The sequence below is a fragment of the Triturus cristatus genome, chromosome 6, assembly GCF_964204655.1.
Source record: "Triturus cristatus chromosome 6, aTriCri1.1, whole genome shotgun sequence".
Taxonomy (NCBI): Eukaryota; Metazoa; Chordata; class Amphibia; order Caudata; family Salamandridae; genus Triturus; species Triturus cristatus.
This window is the reverse complement of record NC_140589.1, coordinates 1258686148-1258712090: the sequence shown is the minus strand read 5'-3', so window position 1 is coordinate 1258712090 and position 25943 is coordinate 1258686148. Positions and strand designations below refer to the sequence as shown.

General features: G+C 42.6%; 1 protein-coding gene across 4 annotated transcripts in view; it reads right to left on the bottom strand.

Moving 5' to 3' along the window:
* LOC146821271 (uncharacterized) overlaps nt 1-25943 on the bottom strand; it is an 838501-nt gene that overhangs the window by 199229 nt on the left and 613329 nt on the right. The window lies entirely within an intron of this gene.

Below are 25943 nucleotides of genomic sequence, written 5' to 3'. Positions count from 1 at the left end.
AGAGAGGGAAAAGAAGGATATGACAAACCCCAACACTGGAGTATAACCAGGGTACAAGAGTGTGCATGCATATTTGTACCCACCCCCCACCTTCGGGGAAGGGTGGTGAAGGCAACAGTTAACACAGAATAAGGTCTTCTGACCTGGTCAAGGATTTTGTGTAGACCAAACACTGATTGAGACCACTGGCATAAAGGCCAGTGTTGTAAGAATCCAACCGAAAAAGGCCCTCGCAGAGCAGGGAGGATGGGTGGACATTAAGGAATCTGTGGCTAGACGGTCTCTATCAGATACACCATTACCAAAGGTAAGTAACTTTTCCATCTGATAGAGACATCTAGCCACAGATTCCTTAGCTTAGAATTAGATACCATTGCGGCACCCCATTGGAGTAGGGTCTGCAACTGAGTCCAACCAAGTTTTAGAAGAGAACTAGTCCGCAAATAATGGACCAAAACAGGTGGAAGCAGCAAGTGCAAGTCTGGCTGTTAGGAGATAAAATGATCTCTGTATAAAGCATCATAAAAGAAATAAAAACAATGACAAGAACTCTGTCAGAGTACAGGATTGAACCCTTGACCCTTAAGAAAGGGACAGAGGAAAATCAGATAACCAAAAAGGGACATTGCACAATGGAAACATAATCCATAAAGTTTCTGGCAATAAGAACAATAAGAAGAACTGTGTACTGGATCCCAGGGATCTTCAAAAAAACATTTCCCGAAGGAAATGAGAATAATATTATATATTCAGTGCAGACAAAATGAGCATCCACAACAGTGGATGCCATAAGAGACATATGTATATACAGATGTATATGATATACCCCCATGTATACATATACAAAACCATATATACATAGAGACATATATATAATATATATACACATATGCATACTGCATAGACTTTCAGTTCCACACCACACACAGTAGTACGCCAAACATAGCATCGACAGTCCCTAAACAATTAATGAATGTGTCCTCATGTAACGCAACTGGTGCTATGTAAAACACTCTGATACACGATACCTTCGGCTCAAGTTTGTGCTATATAAAACCCCCCAAAATAAAAAGACAGCACACATGCTTCGATAGAAAGATACAGAAACTTATCACTGGATGGTCATACTGACCAAACCATTCATAGAATCATTCTGGCCAAGGAATACCAGTGTTAAATTATGCTCCTTGAGGTTCTTTAATGTCATGTATAAGCTAGCACTGGCTACGCCATTGTCTTTTATCAGGCGCCATTTTATGTACTGTTCGAAACTAATCCTGTTTTATTGCAAGAAATACCCCTATCTAACTTTCGTTTCTGTAATGAGGAACTGTTGGTGCCAGTGCATAGCTTTTCCTTGATAAAGAACATCTCCCACCTGTCTGGCAGTTTGATCGCAGCCCAGGGTGGAACGGCCTTGAAAGTGTTCTGAGCTGTTCAAGATGGAAGAGTAGAAACCTTTTTTTTTGGTCTTTAAGCTGTTCGCCCACATCTGTTGGGAAAATTCCACTGTGGGCATGTTATTAGTTGTAATAAACAAGAGAGGGATTGACGAGGTGAAAACAGAAGGTAGACTCGTCCTCCTCCATACGTCATGAAAAACCAAAAAAGAGTCCACCTTGACTACAACAAATGATAATAACCTTCCAAAGTATATTTCCCACTGTTCATGAAATGTGTGTTCTCTACCAATGTATAGGCTAGAGGTCTTCAAACTTTTGTAGGTTGAGCCCCCCAGCAGAATTTTTTGGAAATTTCTGGAATCTGGTATAGCTACATAATTGACCACGACCCGCATATCCCGGGCCATATCCGGCAAATAATTTTCAACACAATAAGAGTTTAGTTAACTGTAGGTTTGTGAGTGGGTGTGGTTAAATGACAGAAGCTTATTACACAGCTCAAAACAACATTTTCCAAGATAAAATGTGTCCAAATTGTTTTTACTAGGATTCCTTGTTTTACACAACAGGTTGATAACACCACCAACATTAATGTGACGAGTGCGCCTTTTTTTTGCCACAGAGACAGTCAATCTGTGGATGGATTTTTGCTACTGCCATCCTCAGGTTGTGCTCCACATCCAGTCTTGAACGATAATTAGTCTTTTATACCGCAAGTACTGAGAACCCAATCTCACTTAAATAGGAAGAGCTGAACAGCAAGAGAGTTTTGCTAGCAGTTTCTCTCAAAGCCGAATATTCTGCAGACATTTTCAGCCAAAACCCTCCCAGTGAAACTTTGTTGAAATGCATCTGCAGAGTGCGGTCACTTTGGAGATCAATCAGTTCTTCCTGCATACGAATCGGGAGATGGCTTGCCACCTCTGCCAGAAATGGTTGAAAGACCCAGTTATCTCAGCAACACTTGGAAGTTCATATTCAGTCTCCGCAAGAGCATCTACTAAACATGGAAACTGCTCAAACAGGCCATCTTCAACTAGTCTTCTCCATAATTCAAACTTCTTTAATGCAGTTATTCAAATTCAAATCAAAAATCAAAAAAGTGCTTCATTCGATTTTTGTCACATAAAAAAATCATAAAAGCATACATAACCATTTATACAATTATCAAATATTCTTTTTGTTTTCAATAGTCCAAACACCATTATAAAAACATTATGAAGATTTCTATTAAAATATTAGAACAGTTAAAAAGTCACTTATACAGTACATTATTTGTTAATAATTATAAGATCAGTAGACCAAAATTATAATACGAAACATTAGGTTAGACCCTCATATTTACAATACGTATAAATAGCATTACAGAGACGCCCTATTGTTGCTAACAGGAGAATCTAAATCAAGTTGTTTCCTACACTTAATTATTTTCTTTAAAAATGAGGCGACATTTTTTATTAAACATTCATTGTCAAGAAATTGAAGAGCAATATAAGCTGGGCGACATTGTCGGAGACCCCATATTTTTAAGATCGGTTTTATCCACTTTTTCTTCAATTCATTATAGAAGTTACAGAACAAAATGACGTGCATCATTGATTGTAAAGATACATTGTCACACGGACAAATTGATACATTTGTAGACCAATCATTGACCATTGGGAAGCTGACCAATCTGTGAAAAATATTCAACCTAAAGCGGGTAAGGACAAATCAGTCATATCCCTTTATGGTGTTTTGGAGGTATGGTTGCATGCTAAGAGAAGTAGTTATCATTAGATTTGACTGGACTGTTGATTTTATCGCCTCATTCGCAAATCTTATATTCTCCATATGCTGCATACAATGTTTTTTAAATTCTTTACCTGGGATACGGCAGATTGTCTCAGGATTATGATAATACTCTGGTTTTCCTAGGTCAGTCATAAAATCCCTTATATATCTTATCCATTCTATCTCTAAAGTATGTTCTAATTTCAGAGCGTCCTGCAGAACCATCTGATTAAATGTGTTATTTTGTGACTTCCAGATCCGGTGCCACAGAACTACTGGTTGAATTTTTATAATGTCCGAAATATAGGGGACCCCTAACTCTGCGTGAAAAATGTAGGTAGAAGTGGTTCTAGGTACAGCTAGTAGATATCTGAGAAACGCATTTTCCACTTTCTGTATCTCAAACGTTTCGATGACCCCATATCCCTGCCCCATATAGTGCTACACTTGTACATTTGGCCTTGTAGATCCTAATTAGTTCAGTTGGGGGCCTCTTACCTAATTTTTGTTTAAAGTTGACAAGGGCTGTCGTGGTTCTCATAAATAAAAGCTTCCTGGTATTGATAGATTGACCCCAAGAACCCTTATCATCTATTAATATCCCTAAACAGGGATAGGTAGAGGTATTTGCCAGCTTCCTCCCATTTAAAAAGATGTCCTTCTTTTTCTTGCCGCCTCTGCCACAATTCATTACATATGTTTTTGAGGCGTTTATTTGTAAATCAATATCTTTCATAAAAACGTTGTAGGATTCTAATGCCCTTTGCAGTGCCAATGAGGTCCTAGCCATAATAACGGCATCATCCGCATAATGTAATACGGGTATCGGTCTTCTTTCCAATTCCAATTGGGGTACGTCCTGGCACCTCTCCAACATTGCCTTTTCTAGGCCGTTTGCATATAATGTAAAAAGGAAGGGTGCCAGGACGCACCCCTGTCTTACGCCTCTTCTCACCTGAAATGTTGTTGTACATTCACCTTTGGACCCATAACGTGCACATGCTTTAGCATTAGTATATAGGGCTTTCAGAAAGTCGATTAAGGATGCCTCTACCCCCATTTTCATTAGAATGCTCCACTATTTCTCATGGGAAACACAATCGAAGGCAGCGGAGAGGTCGACAAACGCCAGATATAATTTTCCCCTCCTTGCCTTCGTGTATTTACCCATTAGTATGGCCAAGTTGAGCCCTTGATCGATTGTACTCAACCCTTCCCTGAAACCGAACTGTAAGTCCTAGAGTATATTCTTCTCCTCCGCCCATTTTTGTAGGTGATTTAACAGTATCCTTCCCGCTACCTTCCCCAGTGAATCCAATAGGGAGATTGGTCTATAGCAAGAAGGATCCTGCCTGTCTCCTTTTTTGTAGATGGGGACCATAATAGACTCAGACCAGGTTTCAATTAATCCCCTCGTAGTGGCTGCGTTGAGGACACAGGTTAATAGTGGAGCCCAAAGGTCAGGATTGTGCTGATATATATCAACCGGAACCCCATCAGGTCCGGGGGCTTTGCTTCCTTTGCTTTCATTCAGTGCTGTTTGTACTTCTTTTAGGGAGAAGAGTACGTCTATAGGGTAGTTCACCCAATCGTTGGGCTGAGGAGATATTAAATCTTGTAGTCGCCTCCACTTGTCCAAAGATTTTAGAAAAGTGACTCACCCACTGATTTTCATCAATCGCAATCTCCATTGAGGGTTTACCTTCAGGACTAAAAAAAGGGGATCTAACTACTCTCCAGAATGCCCTACTATCTTTTAAAATGCTAGCCCTATGCATATCTTCCCAGAGAGAATTTTTAATCTCCCTTTTCCGTGATTTTATCGCCTGGTTATATACTTTCCTAGCTCGTTGTATTTCTGACCTATCTTTTTCGCTATTATGTATTGCTTTTTTAAGTGCACGATGGGCTTTTGTGCAATCAGTGTTAAACCACCCTACTTTCTTAATAACTCCCCTTTTTAACTCTACCTTCAGGCTATTTTTTATTATTGTTGTGATATATTGAAAGTTTTCTAAAACCATCTCCTGTGAGGTATTTTCATTTAGACAATTCATTATTGGATCCAGTGCCTTACCAACCACTAATTTTGTTATATTATCAGAATCGACCCCTTCCCACTTCAGTGAATATCCATTTATTCTATCAATATCCAGGTTATTACATGTATGGTTCAGATATTTTTTTAGAGTATTGCTTAGAGTTTTTAAATGATATTGTTACTGTTTGTGGGAAGTGATCACTGGATAGCTATATTATGCACTTTAAATCCTGTTACACTACGTGAGAGGTGGTTCGAGACTAAAATAAAATCTATGATGGAATTCAAACCTCTCCCATTAAATGTTTGCGAAAAAGGGATAGGTGGTGAAACTAATGTGTTGGCGAAGCCCAAATCCAACATAAATAGGTTCTCATTTAGAACATTACCATAAGCGTTGTGCGGAAAATGAGTTAAATTACGAGTTTCCTCGTCCATCAAACCACATGTCAAATTATTATGTGGACATATATTAATGTTAAAATACCCTCCCCATACAATCTGGGCAGTCCCTGAATTTGGAATCTGTATTTTTTGCAATGCATGTCTTAGATGGTTCATTGTGTCTTCCACCTTTTCCTTGGAAATGTTATTATAAAAATTTGCTATGATTATAAAGTTATTACTATCCTTACTTAGTGTTACGATTTGGTTCAGACATCACAAACGAAATTCATTTTATTGGCAACATATTTGAGATATAAATACATAAACCACCCTTTGATCTCCCAAAATTTGACGGACTGGCTGGAGTATGATAAGTTTTAAAACCGTCTATATGTGTTTATCTCAAAGCCCACGTCTCCTGAAGACAAAGAATGTCGGTTTTCCTTGAAAAATCTAGGAAGAGGTCGTTATGAAGTTTAGATGATAGGCCCGCTATATTCCAGAAAGTAATCTTTACCTTCCCCTCATTATCTGGTAGTATTTTAAGTGAGGGAACCTCAGTTTCAAGTATCATGGACTTTTTTGATATGTAATTTAAATCCTCATTGCTGTTATGTAATAGGCTATGGTCATCAAGTTGATCTGTTTTGTTTGACCTCCTCCCTTGAATACTATTGCCTTGGCTTTCTTGTAGTTCCTCTAAACCAGTTAACACCGTTTGATGTAGTCAATCCAATTCCTCACGAGGGGAAAGTGTTCTAAATCGATTACTTACTGGTACGTTATATATAGGCCAAGACACACCCTTAAGCTGGTCTAATTTCTCTATCTCAGGGGGTGGGCGATAGAAATAGCCCAGGGGTAGAATATTTATCCCTCCCTCTATCATGTTGCTTCCCCCTTCCCCCAGAATCCTTTCTACTAATTGTGGTGAGTGGAATGTTAGTACCAAGCAATCACCTGCATGGGATTTCCTGGCTTTACATACCCAACCTACCCTACGTACCATTTTGAATTCCTCAAACAGTCTAGTCGTAGAGCCCACTTTTGTGCTTAACCAGTGCAATGACTTGTTTCTGAGTGTTTCACACGTCTCTTTGTCGTACGACCCTAACTGTGGTACGTTTGCAAGAATGACTGTGAAAGGAGTACAAGCTGGTGGTAGATCCAAATGGGTCGATTTTTGCGGGTGGAAATTATCAGATTGCACAATTTTTTGATATATTTTGAGATGAGATTTTTTTGCTTACATTTTTAAATGGAGCGAGTGTCGTTGCAGTTAGTAATTTAGAATAATCTATATTTTGGTTACTTTGTGTATCTCCGACCCAGTCTACTTGCTGTTGGCGTCTTCCTGGGTCTCTAAAATTACTCACTTCGATGTTATCATATTGTGCTTTCGATTGTGGTCTAACCTCTACTTCTTTTTTATCAAGAAATTTTTCTAGCTGTGTCTCTACCCGAGTTAGTCTGTCTCCAATGTTCGTAAGTGCACCTCTTAAATATAAATCTAAATTTTTTATGGCCGTAGCAAGTCTTTCCACTCCATCATCCTTTTTGCTCTGCTCTGGAATGTTCCCTGTTGCATCTAATGTTAGAAGCGTTGCATGATTTTCTGATCCATGTTGCTTTGCAGATGTACATCTTCCTACTATGTTTTCTTTGATCACTGGTATTTTTCCAGGTTCTACCTTACCACTTTTTCCCATGGATTTTTTAACTGTCTTTTTTTTCCTTTTTTGGGGGGGGAAGAGGTAGTTCACTCAGGAGCGCTGTTTATTGTTTCATCTATTGCCCCTTGAATACAGCCATTCACAGATATGCTATTTAATCGATCATCGTTTATTGTAATTACCTGGGCAGAGTTTGTTTGTTCTAAGTTCTCTTTGACATTTAATGTGCCAGCCGCTAATGTCTGCTCAACCGATGTGATCTGTTTTTCTATTGCTCCCATCGCCCCTGTCTGGTAGGTAAGCAAAGTCTGTTTTTTTGGCTTTTTAAGATCCTTCCCCTCCAATGGGTCATTTACTAGTGCTTTTCTTTTGCCCATACTAAGTATTTGCTATCACTCGCTGTTAGACAATTGTACCCGCCCTCCTTCGCGTCAATGTACACAATATACACAGCAATATAATCGATCAATCCCAGCCCCGTATTCTCGTGGGGCCTCCGTCAGGTAATTGTCTTACCCTGCTTGACTTTTTCTTCAAGTACACACAGAAATAGATAATATTAAATGGTGGAATTAAGTTTGCCCCTCCGCCTTATACAAATGCATTAACTATGGAATGCCTACCATATGTCCAGGTATTGTATCGCACAGGTGTTGCGCGTCTCCTGTGTCGAAGGTCCGCTATGGCCCCCTGGGATTTGTAGTCCGGGGTGGGCGATGAACTGAGGAATATCAGGAAATGATCAGCAGGGTTCTGTGGCCACACGAAGTCCTTGCAGGGAGTGGCACAGGGCAGTTATAGGCAGTGAATTAAAATTACTCCTGGAAATGGTTTCAAGCGTCCCGCATCGCGGGAGGCCCGGCGATGTTTTATGGGCCGGCAATTGTATCGCGCAGGTGTTGCGCGTCTCCTGTTTCGAAGGTCCGCTATGGCCCCCTGGGATTTGTAGTCCGGGGCGGGCGATGAACTGAGGAATATCAGGCAATGATCAGCAGGGTTCTGTGGCCACACGAAGTCCTTGCAGGGAGTGGCACAGGGCAGTTATAGGCAGTGAATTAAAATTACTGCTGGAAATGGTTTGAAGCGTTATTCATTTATTAATGGTAAAAGAAGTCATGTCCGCTCCTTGCAGCGACAGATTCAGGGAATTTAATTTCTCAAAAATGTCAGTAAGGTATGCTAGAAGCACAAGCCAGCTGGGATTGCATAGTTCTGCTTTGAAGGGGTCCAAACACAGAAGAAACTGCTGTACTTCATTCCTTAATTCAAAGATGCGAGACAGCACTTTCCCTGGGATAACCACCGCAATTCTGTATGAAACAGCAAGCCATCATGCTCAGCTCCCATTTCTGCACATAAAATTGCAAATAGACTAGCTCTTGTGGGAAGGGTCTTTATAAACGTTACTATTTTTATAGCAGAACTCCGCACATCCTCTAGTTCGCTGTCCATGTTTCGAACAGCAAGGGCTTCCCGGTGTATCATACAGTGGGTCCACAGAATATGTGGAGCCACTTTCAATACATTAGCTTTTAGGCCAGCCCTAGCACCACACATTGAAGGAGCACCATCTATGCAGATTCCAACACAGTTTTCCCATTTTAAGCCATGGATATTCAGGAAGTCATTGATAATGGCAAACCCATCGGATCCTGTTGCCTGCCGCTTGATTGGCTTGCAAAATAAATCTTCTAATACTAGTGTTTCATAACAGTAACGAACATAAGCAATTAAATGGGCATCCTTTGACACATCAGTTGCTTCATCCAGTTGCAAAGCAAACTAACTTGATTTCAACTGGGCTATGAGCTGTCCCTGGATATCTTCCGACATGTCAGAGATGCGTCGGCAAACTGTTGTGTCTGAGATGGGTATACTTTTGAACTTCTCTGCTGTGTTTTCACCAAGCATTGTCCTAGCTACTTCGAGCAACGCTGGGAGAATCACCTTTTCTCCATCTACAAAGGGACTTTTGTTTTTGGCAATGTGGTATGCTACTTGGTATGATGCATTTGCAGGAGTATTTGCCACATGTTTCACCGCTTCTATCTGCTGAGTTATTGCTTGCAACTTCTTGGCAAAAAAATCTCAGCCTTTTCCTGCTAGAGACCCATGTTTAGTTTCAAAGCGACGCCTTAGTTTGGTTGGCTTCAAGCTGTCGTTAGCTAAGATCACGCCACAACCCACACACTGTGGTCTACTTTCTACACTAACAATGAAGGTGAAACCAATATCTAAATAGGAGTAATCATATTTCCTTGTTTTTGCAGCTTTTCTCTCTCCATCCGTTTCTGTTTCAGCCTTTCGTTTGAGCACTCTACCATCCTTTGGGAGCAGAAAACAATCTATATCAAATGCTCGCTTATCCTAAGATACAAAATTTGAAGCTGCATGTTAATGAATAGTACATGTCTGCAATTTTACAGCTGCTTGAGGTACAGGAGGTTTTTAACTTTGTAGTTTAAAAAAAAACCTTTCAAAAAAATCTTATGTTTTAAATAAAATAAATTTGGATAAAAGTATCATTCTGTGGTAAGTGGATAAAAAATAATTCCAGCTCATCCAGGCTTCAAGTAGGTGCTCCCAAAATTGTTGCAGTATGTATATGCTGTATACCACAGATGAGGCTCTGCAAGTTACTTGTTCAAAGGTTAGTGAGGGCAAACTTCAGCACTGCCCCTTCACCCATCACTCAAAAACAAATGCATACCTTCTTATTCACTTCCTCGGTTGTTTCTTCTGCTTGAATAGGAGTCCTCCGCCTAGCGATCGAGTAGCTTTTTCCCTTGCAATGAAGAGAAAATGTTTAAGAAATATTACTTGCACGTTCTCAGCATGTTTTGCATGAGACACCATGAAAGCTCCCAAGATCAGAATCATAGTGATGGGCAAGGGAGTGAATGTCATGCCTAGAAGTTACTTGCTGCCTTATCTTAAGGGCAAACAAAATACACCATGATCTGCAAGTTATTAGTTGAAGTCCTGATGGCTGGTAAGATGGCCATGATCTGCAAGTTAAAAATGTACTTTCTGGCAGGGCCACATTAGCTTTCAATTCTTTCAAGTTTGTTAAATTGATCTTGCATGTACTTCCTTGAGGCTCCTTAACTTCAATATCCCCCCATATAGACAATACACCCACTCTCCTGTAAGCACAAAGTTTCTTTTACTTGTACCATGTTAATATTTCAACACCTGTGCAGTTCCTTCTTGCACTTTTGCACAGAATCACAACTGGCACATGTGACTAATGTAATGTGCACTCTGCAGAGAAGCGCAGGATTGGATGAGCATGCATTTGGAACAACTTTAGGATCCAGTGACCGGCACTGTGAGAAACTTGCACTGCCTTTGATTCTCAACTTCAGAGGTCTTAATTGTGGTTTGTGGACTGTAAATATGGACGCATAATTTTCATGGAGCCCCGGCCTTTGCTCATAGACCTTTGCAATATTACAGACGGATGGCCAGGGCAAAAAAGCACTGTGAAAAATAACTTTTTCTACTGCATCAAAAAAGGGTTCATACAACATGTGCAGCTGAATGGCATCTGGAACAGAATAAGGAGGGCTCCTGGGATACTCCGTACCGCCACTCTGTACCTTTTTTTAAATTTGAATTAAAAATGTAAATCTTTCCTATGCCAAAGCTAAGACTCCATTGGTTAAGACACCACCTTGATATATTGGAAAACATTAGTGCCAATAATTTCTTTAAAAATAATATCTTTTCATAGTTTTACATTGTGCAAACTCAGTTCCTGGGCACTGGAACACTTTAAATGAGCATCAGTTACATTACATAGGGTCAGATGTATTACATTACGCACGGATAAATGAAATTATTTTGTCTTAGATCACAGGATGTAGCGCCAAGGCCAGGATTCAAACCGTACGCCCCAATTACAAAGTCAGCAGCTCCGAGTATAAAACCACATTCTCTCCGCTTCAATTTTACAGACATCCAGCATCCTACACACCCAGGTAGCTATGAAGAGTTAACATTATATGTGAAAAAAGCCTAAAAATGCCAAAAAATTGAATTTTAAGTATAATTTTTCAGCTAAATCAATCTTCACAGTGGAATCATGCTAAGTACAATAATGTGTGTATGATGCTTTGAATCTCTAACTTCCGTAGCATTTTCAAGTCTGCCAGTGATAGCTGTGTGTGTTTGTACACGTGCACTATTATGTGTTTGTTTGACAGAATGTGTACCCATGTAAACGTTTGAGTGTCTGTAAGGGAGACAGTGTTATCAGTTTTCGAGCACTCTGTAGCTCGGAGCTGGTACACTAGCCCTCTGCGCTGTGTGGGTGGCAGGTGTGCCCATAAGAGTGCACGGTGAGCCATGCTACAGTGAGAGTAGGGTAAGAGGAGTGACTGCAGGGTGAGGTAACCGTATGAATTTGGGTGCGGATGTAAGTGCAGAGTGGGACAAATGAATGTATGGTTAGTGATAGGCTTATTGGAGTGAGATTGCAGAGTGAGCAGTGAGGGGGACAGGTGAGTGAAGTGTCACATGAGTACAGGGTAAGTAGTGTGCTCGTTTGACTGCAGGGTGAGGTACAGGGTGAACAGCGCAAGTGCATTGTGAGTGCAGAGTGATCACTGTGAGTGCGGGTGAGTGGGTGAATGGTGTGAGTGCATGGGGAACAGTGTGAGGGCATTGTGATCGCTGTGAGTGCAGGGTGAGCATGAAAGTGAAAATGAGGAGTGTGTTGTCTGAATGTAGGGTGCATTCCCAGACACTTGAAGTATGTCAGCATGTTATTGACGGCGGCGTAGGATTTCACATATAAGTTAAACTATTGCTATTATGGCATTAACCAGGGATCAAGGGTGGAGGAAATAAATAACGTGCTGACCCTGCAACAAACTTCCAGTTTTATGATTAGGGTTGCCAGCTCCTTATATGTCCCACGCGGTACAAAAATAGGCAGTCACCTAAAACGGTATTTTCAGCACTTATCTGTGCATACGTGGAACAGCAAATATAAATAGAAAGCCCTTTATATTGTGTTCTAGGGCTGCCTGAAAGATCCATTACTGAAAGGGAAGACAGAAAAGTCGCATTCAAATGAAGACATACTTCTTTATTTATAACCCGTATTTAGTGCCAAGACAAGCAATTTGCAGGGTATTTATACAACACATGGCTGCCATTTTTCTTTTGGCAACTTGAAGCCCTTCTAGCCCTGTGGGTGTTGCTGCCTGCCTGTACAATTCTAAAAGAAACTACGTATTTTCCAGCTAGGCTGCTGTGCTCTTCTAAATGCAGCCCAAGTGCAACATTCCACACAATTGCATGGGAGGGCTATGTAATTGTTGAACTCCAGTACGAGAATATTTTAGAGAAAGTTAAACATTCCTCACATATTTACAAACAGGTTTGAAATGGTGTAATTTAGCTTCTCTGTGCAGACCCAGGGGCTGCTGCCCTAAAGGTACCTCTGAAGACATCCCCCTGGGATGGTGGCGTGCCCCCCCTTGATTGAAGAACTTAAGTGTACCCTAACACCTCATTCCACATTGTACACGTCACACCATTGCCCCCAAATCTTTTGGTATTTCCATGTGTGGGACTCTTAAAGTCAACGGGTCTCCTGAGAAGTGCAGAGCTGCCAAGGTTTCTGATTGCTGTGTGTGACATTTTCATAATGTTAATGTCTTATGAGTGACATTTAAATGACTGAGTGACATTTTCTCGCAAGCAAAATCAAGCAAAAGATGAGGGAAACAAATATCAGAAATCACACCCAGTTGAGCAACGAGAATCTCTTAAGAAGTCACTGAACTAAAGTGTGCGACAGGTCTCAATACTTCATGACTAGGTAAAACACTTGGTACATGTTTCATTGAGACTTGGATGTGGTCCTAAAATTTTACCAAATAAAACAATAAAAAACACTAAAAATTTTTGTTTGATTCTTGAACAGCCTGCACTTAATGAGTTTCACAGGTGTGTGCTTTCCCACCATAAATTTTTACATGTGAAGCATATGCTGCAAAAAGTACTTTATTTTTCACATAGATCCGTATGGGTACCTGGCCTAATGAAGAACCAACATCTTGAATAATCAGGGTTGAAACCCACAGCATTGACTTTCAACAAGAACAACTTCTTTTTGTTTTGAGTCTGGGAGAGGCAGAGAACTGTGACCGTACTCCTAATAAGACTGCACATGCTGCCCACTCTGCACTGATTTCAATAGCCACAGGGCTCGGATCATGATGCCCAGTTTGCTCTTATTTTCCTTTAGAATTATTACTGTCACTCTACACTAAATATTACGGCTGTATTACACTGAATATGAAGGCTACTCTGCACGAATGAGGATTCCCACTTTTCACTAATTCGCTTGGTTATGTTTCTAGTTAGCATTTCCACTGTGAGACTGACATTAATTAACTATTAAAACAAAACTCTCAACCAGCTCTGATTTTTCAGCAAGCAAGGGAGTTACGGGATATACTTTTACGTTTTATCCCATATTTGTCATGTTAAAATCGAAATTACGAGTCCAAGAATGCAAAACTGTCTTGACTAACATGGCAGGAATAGCCGATATGTTATGAATGACAAGGAGGCTACTTGGAAGCTATTAAAAACAAACGTTTTCACCTCTGCCCAAATGTGCACGTAAAACTGCTTTGAACATTGTGTGCTACAGCTGATAATCCCCAGTGGTTACTACTGCTAATAGAAAGCCAAAACAACATCATTGCCAGCTCCAAACCATCCCCTTGCAAACCTTGCAATGATGTTGGTTTTGGATTTCTATTAGCAGTAGCAACCACTGGGGATTATCAAATAAGGATTTATTGATGATGATAGTAGGTCTGCAGCCGCACACTCAGAAGTGGTCTAGCAGCTTCATGTGAAGCGTCTCACCTGAGAAGTCACCAACATAAATACATTTTAAAACAATTTAAAAGGATGGTTTCCTTGGACATTTTTCAAATTAAAAAAAATCAGTGACATGTTGAACACTCAGGTAAAAAATAATGATAGTTTGCATTCTGATATGTATAGTCCCTCATACTTAGCTGGAAAAGACAAACCAGGTTGTGAGAAACACACAAGCGTACTCACTCTGGACATGGGACTGATCTCAAAAGTTCTTCAGCCTTCTTACTCTTGACCTCGAATAAGTTTTCAATTTAGCTAGATTTTTGATAGTTAAAAAGATATATAAAAGTTTAAAAGACAAACTGTGGCACCAGTAGATAAAAGAACAATTCATAAAAGGCAAATTCCCATTAAAAACAAATTACTGGTGTCAACAGGGAATCTCACAGGCATAGTTCATTCCTTATCCTCTTGCACAAAAAAGTAGATTCTAAATTATTAGATAGCAGCATTGACTAATTTTGTAGCTTTAACAATGGATTTCATTCGAATAATCCAAGCGCAGCCCAAAAATTTGGCAACTCCGCACACAAAGACTGGCCTGGACGCATCAGATCTCAAGATGCGAAGTGCAACTTGATGGTTCCTTGTTCCTAGCTGGACACAAATGGGTTTAAGCCATTTAATCCTGGCCTGCCGATAAGCCGGACATGCCAATAGGCAGTGAGCTATGGTTTCATGCAGGGCATAGCAACACGGACAGCTGGAAGAAAGATTTTTTGCTTGGTCCCTTTGGGCGACTGAAGCATTAAGTTGCAAAGACCCAAACCGAAAAAGTATGTACAGCTTTCTGTCCATAGGGACTCGAATGAAATCAAAATAGGGTTCCAAATGGCCATCTTGTTTGTGCTGCAAGAAATCCTCTGATAGTTTCCCATGCCTCGGGTAGCACAGGAGCCTTTGGTGTATCCAGTTCCAATAGATCGTTTTTAGCTCAGCCTTAGATGGCTGTGCTTGGTTCCCCCATGCATCAGCTAGGCCCAGAGACAATAAGAGTTCCTTAAATTCGTTGAGCCATTTTACCCTTTTACCCGTGTCCAAAGCAATCAGTTCGCTGAGTCCTGCCGCATAGTGTGATAACTCAGGGGTGGATCTTAATCTTGCCCAATACAGAAAGGGGCGTAATCTAACTGTATCGCTCACCCTGCACCTCCCCATATCGAGGAACAGAGGTGTTAAAGGAGTGCATTGGGGGACAGAGACCAAGTCTCTTAGGAACTTGTTCTCTGACTTTTGGATCTCTGCGGTTTGCTCAAACCCCCAAAGTTCCGCTCCATAAGTTGCCGAACTTACTGCCTTTCCCTTATATACGACCAGGACAGGGGAGACCAGTCTAGAGGTGGACAGGCGCTGCTCTCTTAAAATTGCCCCTGCTGCTCTTTTAAGATTTAGGTGCATCTTACTCAGGTGGGGTCCCCATGACAATTTATCCGATAGCCTCATCCCCAGATAATCAAAGCAGTGGACTTGCTCAAGGTATGAGCCATTAAGGATGAGTTTGGGTCTAAACTGTTTTCCAGGATTAAAAGCCATAAATTTTGTTTTGGAGATGTTAATAATAAGGCCCCTTTGTGTACAAAAAGCCTGGAAGCGAGTAAGTAGTGTTTGGAGACCCATAGGGGATTTGGAGATCAAGAGAGTGTCGTCAGCAAAGAGAAGAGTGGCTATTTTTTCCCCCACCAGGGCTGGTGCATCAGCTGGAATATGGCTAAAAAAATCCACCACACCATTCACAAAGCGAAAATAGTGTGGGGGCCAGAACACAGCCCTGGCGGACCCCTCTCCTTACTGGGATACTCTCTGTAGTCTGTCCTTGATCTCCCCATCTAATTCTTGCGGAGGTGTCATCATGAAGACAAACTAGAAGGGATAGAATGTAAGGGGGAATTCCCATTTCCTGCAAGACGGCCCACAGCTTTGCGCTCGGGACTAGATCGAATGCCGTCTTGAGATCAATGAAAGCGAGATATAAACTCCCCTTTGCAATGACTACCACTTTCCAGTAGAGTAATAATAGACAAAAGACTTGGTCTATTGTACTAGTGGCTTTCCTAAAGCCCCCTTCCTCCATCCAAAGATGGATTCTATTGAGGAGGGTATGCCCTACCACTTTCTGCATGCAATCTACAAGGCTGATGGTCCTATAATTGGCAGGGTCTTGGCGATCACCTTTCTTGAAAATGGGGATAACTTCCGCTTGTTTTCAGGATGGGGGGACTTCGCCACCCTCTAGGAGGCTATTGGTCAAATACTGAATATATTTGGCCCATCTACCTGGTTCCAAGCGGAACAGATCGCCCGGAATGCCATCTGGTCCTGCAGCTTTAACTGGTACAATGCTATTAATGGCATTTTCAACCTCATCCTGACTAAAAGAAATTGTAAGGTCCGGGATAGGTAAGTATTGGGTAACCCTACTGGGCGCTCGTTCTCCCTCTGCGTCATCAGCATATAGCTTAGAAAAATGATCCCACCAATTCTGACTATCTATGTGGTTTGGAATTGCAACAGTGCCTGCCCTATTTTTGATGCTAATTAGTGACCAGAAGGAAGCAGGGTTTCTCTCATTTGCCGCTAATTTCAACTCGTCCTAGTGTGCCTCCTCCCAAGCACGTTTAGCTAATGTCAAAGTTAAGTTGTAATCTTTCCTCGCTAATTTGACCCTAGTGCTATCTTTCACTTTGACAGCAGCTATTAGTGCTTTTCTTTTCTCTTTGCAGAGTCCAGTAAACCAGGGGTTGAGATTATTTTTTTGAGGTTTCCTTTTGCCTGAGCTGGTGCTTCCTAGAAACTGTTCCGCAATCAAGGAAATAGTTTCCTGATGGATTATAGAAAACGTACCCCTCGTCTGAGTCGAAGCCATAGCTACCTCAAGATCTCTAGTTTTTCATCTAGTATTGTAAAGATAAGAGATCTTCTTTTCATCTGCTAGTATTCTAGGCCACCTTAGCCGCCTACCACAATTAGAGGGTACTACCTCTCTAGAGAAAAAGGAGTCCGCAGTACATACTGGTATTTTAGACAGCGGAACAGCCCAACGATTCTGCAAGATTAAAGTTAGAGGATTATGGTCGCTATCTACAGTGGAACTGACCTCCATGTCGGCTAGACTTTCCCAAAGGCGTAAATCCAGCAAGATGTAATCGATACGAGATGGACATAACAGCTTGTTGAAGGTGTTCGCCCCCTTAAGATCTGACAAAGTTCTTCCATTTACGGCTCTTAGGCCGTATACCAAAGTAAGGGCGTTCACCTGCAAAACAATCTCAGTCCCTTTTTTAATTGGGGCCAGGGATAGCGGAGGTACTCCCCATCTATTGTCCTCCTCAACTAGATTCAAGGGGTCCTCATTGCCCTGGGGCTCAAATGTACAATTGAAGTCCCCAGCTATGATGGTTTTTGAGGTAGGTGGACAGTTATCTAGGAGGAGTTCTAATTCACTCAAGATGGTCGAAGACCTGCCACTCACTGTTCTCCTAATATAGACATTGAAGAGGTTAAGGGATTCTCCTTTTTTTGGGGCCTTGATGGATAGCCACAGAATGTCATGACTATTACTTTCTTTAGGAGTAATAGACCACCCCAAATCGAGGTTAATCCATATTAGGAGACCTCCCGAGGGTCTTCCTTTGCCACTAGAAGTTGCAGGAATGAAATAGGTGGCATATCCAGAAATGAAGAGCGCTTCCATACTCCATGTCTCCTGAAAGACAGACATCATGCGTGCCCACAAACTCGACCCATGACGGTATATTCATATTTTTCTTAAACCCTGCTATGTTCCAGGACAGTATTTTCAATTTACTCGTCGAGGGTAATCTAACAGAGTTGATTAAGTTGGGCTGGGCATGTGATAACTGGCAAGGTGGAGATTTTAAATTGCGTAAGGGGAAGGTGCCCTGGGCGGTAAGTCCTAAACTGTTTGTGTTCTCGGCTAAAGAGGGCGCTAAAAGTCAATCATTTTTATCAAGGGAAGATAAAAAAGCGCACCTGCCTTTAATGCTGTATTGTGGGATGTCGCTATCCATCGCCTGAACTGAATTCTGGAGGGGTCTCGGGAGGAAGTTCTATATTCTAGTGTAACCAGATTCTCAACCAATAGGGCGTCCACCAAAGTTAATTCGATCATATCACAATTGGAATCAGGGGAAGGACATCTTTGCTTTCATGATGTCCTCCCTAATAACAGATCGACACCCTCAGACATGACGGATCCAGTGGATCGATTTATTGATTAGCGAGTCACTGGACTCGTGAAAACCTGAGATGGGTATTTTTGGGACATTAGTCATAAGAATAATATTTGGGGATTTCTGGCCAGGGCCAATTTGGCCTCGAACCACAGGAGGTCTGGTCATCCCCTGCGACCCTAGCTTCAATGGTCTAGGCTTCGGGCCCAAATGATGACTGCCACTCCTGCTGGGAATAGTAATACGATCTTCATGAGTGGTCCTGGGGACTTCCCCTGCCCCCCTAGAGTGCTGCATCCGGTTCTCTACCCCAGCTGGAATTTTAACCTTAATACCCCCACCAATGGGGGCTGGGTCTACTTCGTTAGTGAGTTTGGGACCACCCAAGATATAATGCGGGTTCTCAGAATGTGTGTATTGGGTACGGTCCATGAAATCCGTTAATAGTCCCCTGATACCCATGACCTCCCCTCTAAGTTCCTTAACCACCCTTTCTAATTCTCCAATGGTATGGGTGCAAGTGCAACAGTGACCCGGGCTAGAATGATTCAGAACGGGCGCTGAAGGGGTGAGATCATAATTGGCACTCATTGAGGCTAGAGGGGCAAATCTAGTAGAGCAAATAACATTAGGGGTAGGTTCGCTATTGATCTCGTCCTCAACCTGAGCAACTCCCTTATTACTTTCATTTAAGACCACAGGCACGTGGGGGTCCCCAGCAATCCGCTTTAACCCACCTTTCTTGTGTTTAAGAAATAACTGAGGTATCACTAGATTTTTAGGAGGAGATACGGAAATTTTTTGGGCGGGTTCTTCTACGTTGGGACTTGGGGCGTTTTCTAGTATACTTTCACACTCTTCAATGACAGTATCAATTCTGTCCATCACACAATTAGCAGCCGCACCTTTGGCCGATTTCTTTGGTCTCTTTTTCTTGCTTTGGTTAGAGGTGAAAGCATTTTGGCCAACCATTCCCTCCATTACTTTCCTCTTCCCCCATCAGACCTAAATAAAACCCCCCGGCAACCCCACCAAATAAATAAACTAAATACACTTTCAGCTGAACGAACACTGTAATCAAGTGGACTCAATGACTCGTATAGGAAGCAAAACCCAGCTAGAGACTCAACCAAAACAAAGATCCAGATGCTGTGGGGAACAATGAGGAATTACAAAACGCGGGAACTGTACCATATAAAGCGGAAGAGACCAGGCCCGGCCCTGCCTCGGTCTGCCTCAGACGGCCCGGGCTTTGCCCGACGCCTGCCCGCGCGTCCCGCTATGCGAGAGGCGCGAGTTGTTTAAATGCGGCCCCCGGTCAAAAGGGGCAGGACCTCTGCTGCTGGTGCTGGCCCTCAGCCTTCTGGGGCTTGTAGTATGCACGCGTTGCTTTCTCTGTGTCCCCCGCGAAGCGGGATGCGCGAGTTGTTTAAATGCGGCCCCCGTTCAAAAGGGGCGGGACCTCTGCTGCTGGTGCTGGCCCTCAGCCTTCTGGGGCTTGTAGTATGCACGCGTTGCTTTCTCTGTGTCCCCCGGTGCTGGCGCTGCATCTCCCGCGAAGCAGGAGGCGCGAGTTGTTTAAATGCGGCCCCCGGTCAAAAGGGGTGGGACCTCTGCTGCTGGTGCTGGCCCTCAGCCTTCTGGGGCTTGTAGAATGCACGCGTTGCTTTCTCTGTGTCCCCCGGTGCTGGCGCTGCGTCTCCCCTTGAATAAGACTATGAGCATTGCAAGCGCTACAATAGGCTGATATCACATGCCACACATGCGCTATATGGCTGATAGTCAAAATTCAAGCTTGGGTTTGCAAAGGCTGCACTGTGGGATGATGACATATGTAAGTGAAGAAATAAGCAATGTATGGGGTACCATTGCAGGGACCACGTTCTGGCTAGAAAGCTTCCCTTCTGTGACATTCATGTGCTCTCTGCCTCGGACGCTAATGAGTAGGCAAGGGACTCGTGAGAGCTGCGAGAGGAATCTGAACCACAGCAAATGAACTGTGGAGCACCGTGAGTCAAAGATCAAATGAAAAAGGAGCTAATTAGGCCTAGGTGCAGGCACAGAATACAAATTTAAAGAAGGTGTTTTGAGTGAGAATATGGTTGCGCACTTTAATCGAAGAGATAATCAAAACTCATGGTAAGCGTATTAGGAAATATAGCAGTTAAGATATTTACACACTAACAAAATCTAATTACAAGCAATAACATGCTCACATTTTAAAACAAGCCTCAAACACTTCTCCATAGAATTCCGCCACTGCTCCTCCAGGTTGTCGAATTACTGCCTGACTAAACAGCTTTCTGGGTCCAGTATAAACCAGTTCAGCCAATCAGCAGGACGAATGCTCAGACTCTGCCCTTGATGGGAACATGAGCCACAACATATTAATTCAAGGATGTGGTGAGCGTAAGGGCAATCATCTGCAGCAGCGGTGTAAGTGTTAAGGTAGCAGGGGTATAGTGAACTGGGCGCATCAATAGGAGGCATCGAGGTGATCGATATAAAACTGAAACAGTGCAGCCCAGCACTGAAATCCGACAACACAGAAGGGTTCCAGAGTGGGTGAATTATCACCACGTTGCAGGACGGCCCTGTAGCCACGTCTTGAAACACTTACATTTTGTGGGAAAACTATTCCCTCATGGTAATGCAACAGGAAGCGCCACTAATGAAGGACGCGCCAGCCAGATGAAAACCTTACACAGGTGCATGTGCGGGAGGTTTGTTTGCATTTGTTGTAATTGCCATATGTATTGTGTGGTACAAATACCAACGAGGTCACCTGCAGACAGGTTAGATTGCTTACCGGCAGTGCAGCAATGCGCAGATAAAGCGCTGTGCGCGAGGATGCTTTTAGGCGCGCAACGTGATGAAAACCTCCGTTACGGCCGAATATCAGCTCAACATTTCCCCCCCTTCACGAAAGCCCTCTTACCTGTGCAGATTTCAGCAGTCCTTCATAGTGAGGCGACGGGAAAACGTGGGAAAGCCTTCACAGGAAACCAGGAAGAAAAGGCAGCAAAAGCGGAATGCAGGAGCTTTATGCCCCCAAATTTCGTGGCACTTCCTGCAATCTCAGCTGCTGTCCCCCTCATTGGTTAAACGTCACTGGTGCCGTTCCTGCGTGCTGATTGGATAAAGCGGGAGCAGCAGCCAATCAAAAATCCCCATTTGAAATGGGTGATAACTTGCGAAGTGGGAAAAACAAGACCGCAAAGGTAGATCTTCGGGTGGAGTGCGTGCCCCCACTGGGATGGTGGCGCTCCCCCCTGGGGGTCACACCCCACAGATTGAAGAACACTGGTATAGGGAAACAATGTGTTGTTAAAATAACCCTCACCCACCAAAAGGTCCCTTGGTGGCATGCTTCAACATTGGGTTCCCTCCCCTCCCCCCCCCTGCGGGACGGGGCATGCTTCGACCAACAAAGACGTGGGAGCACATAGGAGTGAATATACTATGTGTAATGTGAGAGTGGAAGGGTCAGAGTGAGAATAGTGAAGTTAAAAAATACCTGGCTATGTGAAAAACTAATCTCTAATACTCCTTCTAGCTGGTTTCATTTAAAAGGGGGAGTGGAGGTTGTATGCTGTGATGGGCTACCCCCTCTCTAGTCTACATGTTTCAAAGCCATCCCCTTGGCTTCTCATCAGGACCAAAGGAATGATCCCTGCACCACTCTAAGAATAAAACAATAATGTGTACTGCTACATCAATCAAGCAAGAATAATGCACACAAATAACATGCATTCAATACTTTACCCTAGGTATTGTAGATTAATCTGAAAGGATATAAAAAACATTGTTAAATGCAGTACTTAAATGATTACTGGACCACACCACCGTATAAGTGGAAGGTTTTACAAGGGTGATGAATTTTTCACTTAGTGCACCGCAATTACTATGTTTAGTGGGTGCCATGCTGCCCATGAAAATTACATAAAATAGTACTTAACATCACAACATGAAACCTAAAACACTCTATAAATTCCGTAGGCAACCACTGCCATGATCGTAAAAAGCAGATGAAATGCATCGTGATGCCACTACAAGTAAAAGTGTAGAAAAACAAGTTTAACACACACTATTATTACCACACTACAGCCCCATGAGCTATCATGGGAGGGGAGGAGCGCTTGTAGTGTCACACTGCTGGAAATGGAAAGGTAGTTATTGCAATCTTTATTGTATCTGAAGAGGGAAAATCTCAAGAAAAATGCTTGTTGTCTAAGGGGGCTGGCTATGCCGTACTTAATACGTCAAAGCTGCTTGCTCACTCTGGACATTACCTCTCCATGGTGCCAATGAATGAGGAGTGAATGTTTGGAGCCGGTTTAAGTATGGCCTTGCTTCCATGTTGCAATGGATAAAAAGCTAGAAAGTCAAAATAAACCAAATGGCCTGTGGAATCGGCTACTTCCGTCTTATTGCGATGGGACGGTCCGTGCCTCTGCCAGAATGTAAACTTACACAGAATGGCCACCTCTAATAGGAAACCAGAATCCCTGAAACGTGAAAGTTTCTGCAACAATAAATATTTATTAATCGTCATCGGTATACGAATTTATCAATAGCATTGGACCCTCACTAAATTCAACGTTACATGTGATCACAAAATGATGATGGTTTCGTGTGGCGTAGAGCTGTTAAAAATTAGTTGCTCGCCGACCTGTAATACCGTAGACCTGAAGGGCATGTAGTCGCTACCAGTGGGTCACCTTATGCGATATACTTCATTTGACTGTACTCCCATGATCAGTTGACCCACTGGTAGCGCCTAAATGCCCTTGGGGTACATGTTATTAAAGGTTGGCGGTGCAACTAATTTTTAACAGCTCTACGCCACAGTTCAGGGATTCTGGTTTCCAATTACAGGCGGCCATTCTGTGTAAGTTTACATTCTAGCAGAGGCACAGACCGTCACAGCGCAATAAGTAGGAAGTAGACGATTCCACAGAAAGAGTGCGCCTTCACGGGTGGCCATTTTGGGTTATTTTTACATTCTAGCTCTTTTTATCCATTGCAACACAGAAGCAAGTCAATACTTAAACCGGCTCCAAACATTCACTCCTTGTCCATTGGAGCCATGGAGAGGTAATGTCCAGAGCGAGCAAGCAGCTTTGACGTAGTAAGTATGGCATAGCCGGCCCCCTTAGAAAACAAGCATTTTTCTTGAGATTTTCCCTCTTCAAATACAATAAAGATTGCAATAACTACTTTTCATTTCCTGCAGTGTGTGACTACACGCGCTCCTCCCCTCCCGTGATTATAGTTCATGGGGCTATACTGAGGTAATAATAGTGTATGTTAAACTGTTTTTTCTATACTTTTTACCTGTAGTGGCATCACAATACATTTCACATGCATTTTGCGATCATGGCAGTGGTTGCCTGAATCTAGGATATGGACCAACATACGGAATTTATAGAGTGTGTGTTTTATGTTTCATGCTGTGATGTTAAGAACCGGTTTGTATGTCATTTTCATGGGCAGCACGGCACTCACTAAACATAGTAATTGCGGTGCACTAAGTGACAATCATATCACTCCTGTAAAACCTTCCACTTATATGGTGATGTAGTCCAGTAATTATTTAAGTACTGCATTTAACAATGTTTTTATATCCTTCCAGATTAATTTAATCAATAATACCTATCAGGGTACAGTATTGAATGCATGTTTGTGTGCATTATTTCTGCTTGATTGATATAGAAGTACACATTATTGTTTTATTCTTAGAGTGGTGGAGGGATCATTCCTTTGGTCCTAATGAGAAGCCAAGGGGATGGCTTCGAAAAATGTAAACTCTGACCCTTCCACTCTCACATTACACATAGTATATCCACTCCTAAGTGCTCCCACGTCTTCGTTGGTTGTAGCACGCCCCGTCCTGCAGCGGGGCGGGAAGAACCCAATGATGAAGCACCAGAAGGGACCTTCTGGTGTGTGAGGGTTATTTTAACACATTGTGTTTCCCTATACATTGGTAGGGAACACACATTTCATGAACAGTGGTAAATATACTTTGGAAGAATATTATCATTTGCTGTGTTCAAGGTGGATTATTTTTGGTTTTTCATGATGTGTTTGCAGTTGACCATGCAATGCACAGAATATATCTTTATGCTTACAGTTCCTCAGTCCCCTCTGTAATACTCTCTCAAGACTCTGCAGACAGAGCCCCACTCTGAGCATATATAATAAATAATTATTGGTGTGCATTCTCCACTGTTTCTCTGACTCTTCATTTAGCATGGAAGGCTGAGATGTGGTCAGGGGTGACCCGGGTGGCCCTAGTAATGTCACTTACTTCAGTTATCGCCCGAACAGGGATTCCATCGGGGCATGACCCATCCATTTTCCACAGACGGAGGAGGAAGAGGACATCATCAGGTCGGACTGATTGCTCAGGGATCCCTGCACAAAGAGATATGTATCTTGCAGGTGCTCCCTCTGTCTCTCCGAAGGGTGCCTCGCCCAGCAGTCATTCCGACTGGAGTCCTGAACGACGAACCTGTGATCTGGCTGTTTGGTCCGAAGAGTCGGCAGTGGAGAATCGGTCTATTGGTACGCCTGACACCAGGTAAGTATTTCAGTTTATGTGGTACCACCATAAATAGGTTTTGTTTCAGTACTAGGACTGTTTTGGTGAAAAGTGTTTGCAAATACTTTGCCAGGTAACCTAAGGATTTTGTTTCTCTTTTCTTTGCAATGCCTGGTTTTACTAAGTTTCGGCATTTGTGCTGTTGTTGTTCTAAAGATTCATGGTTGGAAGAATCCCAGCCCAACCCTCCTGAAAGTAGTCCTAATTTTGATATGTATACAAAACATGGCCTTGGCCCTATTATGGTTAGTATGTTATGGCACAAATATATGAAGGACAATGGAGAGTTACAGTGGCCTTTGACAGGCTCCTTTGACAAATAAAAGATAGGATTTCTTCAGGAACAGTTGTTCAAAAGACGCAGTAGACAGTCTATGTTTGACTCCCTTCGTACTTGGCAGAAGGAGGCCAAGCAGAGGCGATTAAAATTGGAGAAAGATACCAGAAAACGAAATATGCAGACCCTTGAACAAAAGGCTGTAGCTTACGATAAGGACAAGCAGAAGAAGGGAATAGAACACGAAGACAGAAGCTTTCCGTTGCAAATTGATAAGTCCTATATGGCTCACGAAGATGGTGATCCTTTTATGGAGACCATATTAGATACCCGACCCCCACCACCATATGCCCCAGAACAAATATATCCTGTGGTTCCCCATCAGAAACAACAACCCACACCAGGTGCATCAGTCTCTGCAGCTGCCACACCTACCGCCCCAGTTAACGTACCCCCTACTCGTTCGCTTCCATCACAACCTATGACTGCAGCAATTCCCATTACTCCTGTTACTGTCACTCATCCTCCATTAACACTAGTTACTGACACACCACTGCGTGAAGATAGAAATTTACCTGGATTCAAGGAACGGTTAGGTCCTTTAATGCGATCTGGTGTGGGGGAGGAGGAAAGAAAAGTAATAGAGGAACAGGCAATACAGTGGGCTCTCAACCCAATTT